The 9,336-nt window shown below is 45.7% G+C and overlaps 1 pseudogene; it reads right to left on the reverse strand.

Annotated features, from left to right (window-relative positions):
- Nucleotides 1–210: 210 nt before the first annotated feature.
- On the reverse strand, nt 211–685 carry LOC118011844 (annotated as a pseudogene).
- Nucleotides 686–9,336: the final 8,651 nt, after the last annotated feature.

Consider the following 9,336-nt stretch of genomic DNA (forward strand, 5'->3'; position numbering starts at 1 on the left):
AAAAATTCCTATCAATTAGGAATAGATGAATAAATTATGGCACATTTTTCATATGACAGCCTGTTATGCAAGCATTTAACAGGGTGCATTAGAGCTATGACAGGTGACCTATGAGTTGGAGCTCCAAGTTGGAGTGATTTTCATGAGTTACTATTTTTTTTTTTTTTTTGGTGAAAAATTTATATTTAGAGTTAGCCAGCTGGACTCAGTTTAGATGATCCCAATTTTGTTGGCAACATCCACAGCATCATAGTCAGGAGCCAGTCGAACATATGCCTTCTTCTCTCCAACAGGCCTGATCAAGGTGTTGACCTTGGCCATGTCAACGTCATAGAGCTTCTTCACAGCCTGTTTGATCTGGTGCTTGTTGGCCTTTACCTCCACAATGAACACAAGTGTGTTGTTGTCTTCTATTTTCTTCATGGTTGACTCAGCAGTCAAGGGGAATTTGATGATGATGACATAGGGATCAAGCTTGTTTCTCCTGGGGGCGCTCTTTCAAGGATATTTGGGCTGCCTTTGGAGACGCAGTGTCTTGGGTCGTTGGAATATAAGCGACGTGCCAATCTCTTTTTGTGTGTGTGTGACTGTGGACGCCTTTCAGCACCACTTTCTTGGCCTTCAAAGCCTTTGCTTTGACCTCGGCTTTGGGAGGAGCAGGGGCTTCCTTCACCTTCGGCGCCATCTTTGTGAAAGGGATTCTTGAGTGATTATTGATAAAATAATATAAAGTATGTAAGATTAATGTAGAACATTGACCAAAAAAAATATAGAATGTGCATGTATGGTGATACATGTGTCTATGAAACCATTATATTTATGCATGCATGTAAAATTATGAGTGTTCATTTAAAATTAAATTTATTACCAAGTATTATAAAATAAAAAGGTGTAGGAGTGTGCATGGGAGGAAAAGATGACTTTTGAACTGGCTGAACAACCACAGGGTTGATGCACACATTAGAATTAATTTGGGAGGAAGATTGAGAACTCTGTTCTTGCTCTGGTTCTAGTTCTTGTCAGCATCTTGGTCATGATATTAGAAAGATACAGAAACTATGTTGGTTACACTTGCAGATAAAGGAAAGAAGGATGAGATAGCTATTATGTTTGACGACAGAAATAAGATTCAAAACAAGGCAGAAGATTTAGCCCAGAGCTATAAAATGAACATTAATCATGATAAATATGAAGTCCTGCATCTAGATTTGAACATACCCATTTCCTTAAAACATCTGTGTGGTAATTATCAGTTTCTGGTCTGTGAGTTCTATGAAGTCATTGACTCTGTCTTATTTATCTTCAAGTCCCCACTACCGACTACCCAGCATAGTGCCTGGCCCATAATTGCACAGGACAGAGCCTGAATAAGGTCTGAGGGGGCCAGGGGAGACAAGATACAAAGCCAACCTGCGCAGGGGGGAAGGCAAGACACACACGAGGGGCACCTGCTGCTGTCAGATTCCATGCGGGAGCATTTTAACCTCCTAAGATCCCTGGAGAGTGAGTAATACTGATACACTTTACAGATTAAGAAAGTAAGGGTAAACTAGGTATGTCACTTGTTCCAAATTACAAAGTACTAAAAAGAAAGAATGGGGATTTGAACCCAGGGTTTCCCTGACTCCAAAATCTCCCCCACAAAACTGGTAGGAGAGCAAATGTTATTTTAAAATCATGGGCGCTTAGAGCTGGAAAATCTCAGAGGCAAGAAGTCAGGGTGCGGCTGGGGTGGGGTGCTTGAGCCCTGGGCACCCCTCGGCTATCACCGTCACCACCGCCATCTTTAACCAGAGCAGCTTTGCTTTATTCTTTTTTGCTTTATACTTCATGAGAGTTGTTTTATTTTTTGTAAGACTCCATTTAACTGAAGAATTCCTTGACTGGAAAAAAAAAAAAAAAAAGCTTAAAACCAATGATCTCATGCATTCCTGATCTTTATTATACACGTGAGAAAAATGGAATTCCAAGAAGATAGCGAATTGTTTGAATTCTCGAGGCCCAGCCAGGGCTGGCCGCAGACCACCAGCAGCCTGGGTTTCTCCTGTGGCCTGTGGCCTCCCGGGGTGGGAGGTGGGGGTGGGGGCTGTTTTCAGGTGGAAAGGTCCGCAGGGCCACTGTCTCTCCACTCCTCGGCCCAGACTTGCCCAAGCCACACTCCTATTACCCACATGGCTGCTTTTCCTGCCCATCCTCTGGGGGAGGGCCAGGGGCTTGCCATAAGAGGTCTGTCAATCTTTCCCTGAGTGCATCCACTTTTCCAGAAGGCCGTGCTCCCCCCAGATGCTTAAAAGCCCATTTGGGACCCCCTGTGGGGTGCCTGAGACTGCCCCACACCAGGAAGCGAGTGAGTTGCTTCTTGGTTGCTTTCCTGCCTGTGCCCGCTTGACTAAGCAGTGCTGGGTCAGCGCTGTTCACCCACTTTCCCTCCCGCCAGGAGGCTGGCCTGGTGACCCAGGCAGGCCGTCTCCCCTCAAGCCCCCGAGAAACATCACCAGCTCTGTCTCAACCATTGCACTGTCTCCCTGCTCTTCCGGAAGTGGACAGCCTCAGACAGAGAAGGAACCCAGGTTTGAGGCAGCATGCCTGACTGAGGGCGCCTACGCCGTGGTAGTTCCATCCAGGAGGAGTTGTGGGAGTAAAGCTACCTTCAAATAGGAAATATAGTATTAGCACCTCTAGTCACTGGGCTGTATATTACATCCCCATGACTTGTTTATTTCATAACTGGAAATTTGTACCCACTGACCTCCTTTGGTCATTTTCAATTGTGCGTATTAGATAGAAGTTTACCACTAGAACTTTCTGTTTCTGTGTTGGTGAAAATGCCCTGCATCTGTGCTATTCAATATGGTAACTGCTAGCTACACGTGCCTTTGAGGGGTTGAAATGTGATCAGTCCAACTAGAGAACTGAACGTTTAATTTTATTTAACTTTAATTAACTTCAATTTAAATATCCACAGGTGGCTAACAGCTACCGTACAGAACTAACTGGATTGGTTTCAAACAGATAAAACAGTGTTATTTCTTTACACAAATGTTCATAGCAATATTATTTATAAAAGCCACAAGGTAGAAACAACCCAAGCTTCATTAACAGCTGAACAGATAAATAAAACTTACTTTATCCACACAATGGAATAGTGAAATAGTATTCAACCATAAAAAGGGAATGAACTACTGACATGGATGAAACTGGAAAATATTACACCAAGTGAAAGAGGTCAGACACAAAAGACCATATATTATATGATTCCATTCATAGGAAATGTCCAGACTAGACAAATCCATAGAGACAGAAAGCGATTGGTGGTAGCCAGGGCCTGGGGCGCATGGGAAGGAATGGAGAGCAACCGTTGATGTCTTTCCTTTTGGGGTGATGAAAACATCTTGCATCTAGAGGTCATGGCTGCCCAACATTGTGAATGTACTAAATGTCACTAATGGTAAATTTTACGTTATACATATTTTACCACAATAAAGAAAAACAAAATGAAAACAAACCAAAGACAGTATCATCTCTCTTTATTCCTTTGGAAAAGGGGGTGAAGTCCTCTGGCCTCAGTGGAACTCCAGCCCCCAAGGCATATTCAGCTTCTTGCCACTTCCTTCCCCCATCCCAAGGGCAGAAGACACTCCCCTCCGAAGGGACCAGAAAGAGCCACACAGTGACAGGGGCAGGGAACAAGCCACCAGTTAAGGTTCTCCTAGTCCTCCCAGGGGCGTTGGGGAGTATCCTGGACAGGAGGTTCTGGCATGGCCCCCCTGAGTGTCTAAGACATGGCAGCCCCGCCTCTGGGAGCTTGTTCTCCCTTCCAGGACACTGAGGAGAGATGATTAACACCCCCTTCCGTGGGCCCAGCCCCCATCAAGGCAAAGCGTGTGCCTATTAATCAGGCAGGAGTGCTCTTTGCTTAGACACGCGTTTGGGGGAGCAGGCCCCCAACATTCATCGAGGATGCTGTGTGGAGCTCCTAACCTTTCCCTACAGTCTGATGGGGGTCCCACCTCCCTTCACACACACAGAGCTGGCCAAAAGGACAAGGCACCGTAATTTAACTGGGGATGCCACTCAGAAAGTGGTGTGCCTTCAGAAATGACTCAGAAATGAGACCATGCTCCTGACTCCCCAAATCAATATTCACTGTCCAGGTGGCACTTGAGACTGCCGTGGGGGAGACCCCCTCCCTGGCTGCCAAATAAAATAAATTGTGAAGTCACCTGGTCACAAGAGAAAAATGACCCCCGACCAGGGAGAATGTGGTGTTTGAAGGAAGCACAGAGAACTCCGCACTGTGTCCCCAGGCTGCCACTCGACCTTTCAATTTTCAAGTCTGTCGAATGGAGCCAGTGAGCCTGTCCTGCTATACTCGCAGGCTTAAAAGAGGACAGGCTTCTGAAGTCAGACAGACCTGAGCTCAAATTTTCTCTCTGCCACCTACGAGCTATGTAACCTGGGATAAGTTGTTCAATCTTCCTAAGTCCGTTTGCTCATCTGTAACATGGGTAGAAGAAAGTCTACTTGACAGGGTTGTCATGGGAATCAACTGGCATAATGGCTTGTGAAACCATCAGCGCTATGCCTGGCCCTTCGTAAGAAGTGCTCAATAAATAACACCTATTATTATAATTATATATACTGTCAAACACAGCTCTACATGGGGAAGCAGTTTCAAAATGTGTGGCCTATTTTGCTAGGGTGACACGGTCTTGGAAGCACTGCAGAGATAGGCAGAAAAAGTTGGGAATGAGCCTTGGGGCACTGCCACTGGCAAGTGGGGCAAAGTCCTATTACATTTTATCCTGTGTCCCACCTTGGGTTCTCAAAATGGGTCCCAGCTGCTCAAGAAACGGGCTCTTAGCCACCAGAAAAGTTTCACTGTGGGTCCCTCTTATAGATTGAATGTGTGTGCCCTCCCACTTTCATATGGAGAAACATCCAAGGGGATGGTGTTCAGAGGGGGGACATGTGGGAGGGAATTAGGTCATGAGGGTAGAGCCTCATAAACGGGATACTGTCCATATAAAAGGGACCCAGAGAGCTCCCTCATCTCCTTCCACCATGTGGAGACACAGAGAAAAGATTGCCTTCTGAAAGCCAGGAAATGAGTCTACCAGACACGCACGCAGTCTGCTGGTGTCTTCATCTTGGACTTCCCAGCCTCCAGAACTGTGCAAAACAAATGTCTGTTGGTCAAGCCACCCAGCGTGTGGTATTTTTGTTATAGCAGCCCGAATAGCCCAGGACAGCCCTGGAAATGACTCTGCTAATTGTCCAGAATGTGGGTCTATACTTCTGTGGCTTACCTCTTCCTCCCCAGCTCTGTCTCCCTGGGCTTCCCAACTCCGCTCCCCACACACTGCTCAGCTGACCCACCTTGGATGCTCTTCTCTGGTTATAACCCTGGCTTAGTTCTTTGGGATCCTGTGGGACCCCCACTCTGGCTTCATCAGCTTGGACGCAAGAGCAAAACAGCCTCCTTTGCCACACCCCAACCTGCAGGACTAGAGCCAGCCTCGCAGGCTACCCACCCTAGATGTCAGTATCCCCCTTCATAAAATAAGGATGTTGAGCCAGTGCTCTTGAAGGTTCTCTCCAGCTTTGACATTCTGTGATTCTAAATATTATTATTGGTATATACAGAATTTTTGTTGTTCTTCTTTTGTAGAATGCAACCTGTGAAATCAGCCAGGACACAGGTGGTTCTGAAAGGATGAGTCACTCTGGAGCAACTGAAACCCCAGATTAATTAATTCATCTCCAAGTGTCTCCCATTTATCTCACCTCCATTAACCTTTGGGTCTGTTTATTGTGAGAAGCCTGAGCAGGACTGAAGCAGGATGATTTCTGCCCAAGGCATCAGTCAGCTGCCTGGGGTTGTCACTGGGGAGTAAGAAAAGCTGGGTGGAGAGGTGAGCAGAAGCCAGGGCTCAGAGATTGTCAGGACAGGAACCCTTCTGGAGCTGCCTCCTAGGGATGGAAAGTGAGACATCAAGTCCTCTAAAACACCAGCCTGCCACCCTACTCCAGGTGTCAGGGTCCCTTAGGGAGCTCCATAGCATTGAAAACTCTAGCTGTACTCTCCGTTTGATAGCCACTAGCCGCAAATTTAAACGATTAAATTCAAATACAAATTCAGTTCCCCATTAAACTAACCACATTTCAGGTGCTCAGTAGCCACAGGTGGCTACTGGCTACCATATTGGACAGCACAGATAGAGAACATTTCCATCATTACAATGGAATACAGTACTCCTAAGAGCATAGAAAATGAAGCCAACAATTCCCTGGCATCAGAAATATCAAAGTTGCAGGCGCCTGGGTGGCTCAGTCAGTTAAGCATCTGCCTTCAGCTCAGGTCATGATCCCAGGGTCCTTGGGATCGAGTCCCGCATCAGGCTCCCTGCTCAGCAGTGAGTCTGTTTCTCCCTCTTCCTCTGACCCTCTGCCCGCTTGTGCTCTCTCTCTCTCTCAAATAAAGAAATAAAATTTTTAAAAAAAGAAAAAAAAGAAGTATCAAAGTCGGCGATAACAAGGCATCCTGAGGTCACACACCAGTCCACTCTGAAGATGCCCAGCATCTTATGACACCCCATACTTCCTCTCGGGTTCTGGTGGGCAGTTAGGCGGTGCTGTTGGAGGGGGCGCTGTTCCTAATGTCAAGATTAGAAGCTTAGAGTGATACCTGAAACCTCGGGCTTCCTCCTCTCTCATAGAACTCTCTGGAAGGATGGAAGTGGGAGAGGACTCAGGGAAGGTGATCCACGTATGAGCATTTTCTGCATGCCAGAGTTGTGCTAGATGTTATACACATGTTGTTCACTTAATCCCTACAACTAAGCTATGAGGTCAGGTATGCCTTAACAACCCTTGAAGTCAAGGACTGCTGAGTTAATACTTGCCATGTTCTTAGAACAGTGTCTGGGACATTGTAAGCACCATACAAGTGTTTGCTAAAGAAAAACGAATCCATCTGGGATTCCATATTCTTAGAAAGTTGGGGGCAGAGCAAGGGGTAGAATCTGGCCTGCTGCCTGTACTCCAGGGCTCTTTCTGCTACACCCACTGGCTACAAAGCCTGACAAAGAGGACACTGATTGTTTTGGGTTATTCCATAACCTCATCATGGTCAGTCTTGACCAGCTGTAAACTGTGATGCCCTCCCTGCCCTAACCAAGAGATGGGCCTCTCTCTGCCAGGACTTTGACTTCTAAGCACAAAGACACTGTGATGGAAAGAACCCCCCCTAGAGCTCCCTCACCCCAGCATCGGTGCCTAGAAAAGGGAATTGATCAGGTTCTACTGCCTGGGCTCCCAGAGCTGTCCTGTGATCTGTCCTGTTCCCAACCTGGTTCTCCAACTACCTGCCAGCTTTTGTGAGCTGCATGACAACCCGTCATTCAATTTCCTTTTTGATACAACTGGCCAGAGTTTTCTATAGCTCGCCATCAAAGAAGCTTGACTGATACTTCTTCAAAGGAATACGAAGGCACAGCCTTGAAAAAGATTAAGGAGGAGGAAGAAAGAGATGGAAGAAACTGGAACGGAAAAGGGAGTTGGGTCTCAGCAGCCATTTTTCTACGCCTTGATAATCCCAAATGATTCTTCATGGAAAGGCAGGAGGCATTGAAGAGTGACGTGACACATTGAGTAATTGGTGTGTCTAATTCTTCATCTTCCCTATATCCATACCTTTTGTCATGTGGTTTTGCTCCCATTAGAGGTGAGGTAGATTTCTCTACTCCCGGGATTTGGGTTTGGCCATGTGACTTGCTTCTCCAAAGAGACATTAATTAGTGAGCATGATGCATGCAGGGGCTTAAAATATGTTTGCACATTTGGGCTTGTCTTCCTGTGCTTCTGCAGCTGCAGTGATAATCAAAGGCCCAGGCCCTCTGGAGCAGAGTTGGACCCAGATCTTATAGTCACCCTGTTGAGCCCAACTTGGATCAGCAGAATCCCAGCTATTCCACAGAAGCAAGAGTGAGAGTGAATGATTGTTGTTTTAAGCCACTGAGTTTTGGGGCAGTTTGTTGTACAGCATTAACTAACTGATATAAGTAGATTGTAAACCAAGGTGCTAAAGTGCTCTTATAAACAGTAGCCTGTTTATGAATAATAATGACGTATACCCCTTTATTTATTTATTATGTGTCAAGTCCTGGGTATTCACTTTGCATGTGCTAGTTCATGTAATCATCACCAACAGTCTTATAAGATTAGTGCTATACTATTATTGTCATTTTATAGGCAAGGGCACTGAGGCTCAGATTGGATGAATATTGCCAACATCATACAATTAGCAGGTGGTGGTACTGAGATGCAGGCCCAGGCATGTCTGCCTCTACATGTTGTACTTTTCATACCTCCTCCCTCCATCCCACCCCTTTCTTGGCTCTGACACTGGATTTAGATGACTCTACCCAAGATATCCCAAGCATGATATACAGAAATTTAGGCCCAGTGATTTTATTCTAGGAACCAGTATCAGGCAACACAGATAAGGAAATGCGCTCCATTTCTCACTAAGAACAGGCAACTATTTGTTTAATAATAGTAAAGGAGGGCGCCTGGGTGGCTCAGTTGGTTAAGCGACTGCCTTCGGCTCAGGTCATGATCCCAGAGTCCTGGGATCGAGTCCCACATCGGGCTTCCTGCTCTGCGGGGAGCCTGCTTCTCCCTCTCCCACTCCCCCTGCTTGTGTTCCCTCTCTTGCTGTGTTTCTCTCTGTCAAATAAATAAATAAAATCTTTTTAAAAATAAATAAATAAATACATAATAAAAATTAAAAAAAATAATAGTAAAGGACCCTAAATGTCATCTCCTGCATTCTTTTTATATTCATAATTAAAAATTACAGCTCTGCTATTTTCTGTCTTCATCCCCTATACCAGGCTATTGAAAAGTACTGTGGATTTTCATAACTTCTAAATATCTTGCCAATCTGTCCATTTCCCTCCACTCTTCCACCACCCCTCTCCTGGGTTTCATGATCCCTTCCTCCTGGCTCTCCATTTCGAGGGTCCTCCCTGATCTAGTCTCTACTCTGCAGCCAGAGTGATCTTCCAAAATGCAAATTGGACCAGGTTCTCACTCTGTTTAAAGCACTTTAATGACCTCTCAGTACTTTTAAAAGAATGACAAATTACCTGCATGTGGCCCGCAAACTCCTGCATGACCTGGCCCCATCAAATTCTCCAGTACCTTCTCCCACCATGTTCTCTCTTACTGCTATGCTCCAGACACTATGTATATCCTACTCTTCCCCAAAACTCCTGTGCCCCACACTTCCTTTCATCACAGGGCCTTTGTACACACTGTTCTTACTGGAGT

Source organism: Mirounga leonina, unplaced genomic scaffold (genome assembly GCF_011800145.1).
Source record: "Mirounga leonina isolate KUSES-001 unplaced genomic scaffold, KU_Mleo_1.0 Mir_151, whole genome shotgun sequence".
NCBI lineage: Eukaryota > Metazoa > Chordata > Mammalia > Carnivora > Phocidae > Mirounga > Mirounga leonina.